Consider the following 1106-nt stretch of genomic DNA (forward strand, 5'->3'; position numbering starts at 1 on the left):
AGCAGACATCATGTGACTGATTGCCCTGTGAAATATCAACACACTTATCATGAGGTTGTGCTGAGGCCATATGGCATCTTCACAGTAAGATACAAACCAATCCGATGGTACAGTCGTGATAATAACACTGGTTTTCAAGAAATGGCAATGCTGATTATTATTATTGTTGATTCATCTTAACATAATAACCTAGAAAATCCTTCAATTGATTTCCTTTAGGGATTAAGGACATATAAATTAAGATTAGATTAATTAGAAATAAGAAAACCGTGTGGATGGTGCTTCTATTTTAATATCATAACTCACTTGCTGGACTCCTGGATGAGTGCGATGGCTATGAGGATTCTGGTCCGCAGGAAGATGAGGGTCAGGAGGATGATCGCCTCTGCCACAGAAATGATTATCACTGAAGAGGAGGAGAGGAGGAGGAGAATAAGAAAGTGATCAAAAAAAGATGGAAAAAAAAGCTCCAAAGGCTCTGATGCATCCCCCTACAGTTTATACACCCACTACACATTGTACGTACACACACACACACACACACCCAGGTACATCTTCCTGCTCTTCCGATATCAACAATGCAGACACAACCTACTCCATACACTAACAACTACTATACCCTGGTATTAGGCCTCAATGTGGAAACATTACAGATACAGCATCTTTGCTCTATTTCAATAATTTATACATTTATTTCTCTCTTTCTCTCCTTTCTGTGTTTTTGCTGTATACTGTAATTTGTCCGTGCACTGAAAAAGATGAAAAAACATGCATGACTTTAATTTCTACTATAGATATATACCTTGTCTTTCATTGTACTGATCTTTTTAATTAATGCATAAACAACAAAAATGATGCTAAAATAGCACATGAGTTGTGCACATTAAGTCAAACTGGATTGAAAGCATTTTAATCAAACTCACAGAATGCCAGCCAGGTCTCTTGGACTTGCAGGTAAACGTTGAAGTTGGTGGTGAAACCAATGTCAGTGATGGTAGCAGAGTTTTTCTTGTGGTTATCATACTCCCAGTAGCAGTGCCATATCCCTGCAAGAGAAACAATCCAACAACTCAGAGGCTTCTACAAAAATTCCTGACTTAAAAAAA

General features: G+C 37.9%; 1 long non-coding RNA gene across 1 annotated transcript; it reads right to left on the reverse strand.

Annotated features, from left to right (window-relative positions):
- On the reverse strand, positions 1 to 1041 carry LOC111671782 (uncharacterized). Its single transcript, XR_002761971.1, has 3 exons — positions 924 to 1041; positions 307 to 406; positions 1 to 25 (listed from the first exon to the last, which is right to left on the reverse strand). It is a non-coding gene; the product is annotated as an uncharacterized LOC111671782 (long non-coding RNA).
- Between the last annotated feature and the right edge of the window lie 65 nt (positions 1042 to 1106).

Source organism: Seriola lalandi, unplaced genomic scaffold (genome assembly GCF_002814215.2).
Source record: "Seriola lalandi dorsalis isolate HSWRI2012SDOR001 ecotype SW California unplaced genomic scaffold, Sedor1 jcf7180002007410, whole genome shotgun sequence".
In the NCBI taxonomy this organism is placed as follows: Eukaryota; Metazoa; Chordata; class Actinopteri; order Carangiformes; family Carangidae; genus Seriola; species Seriola lalandi.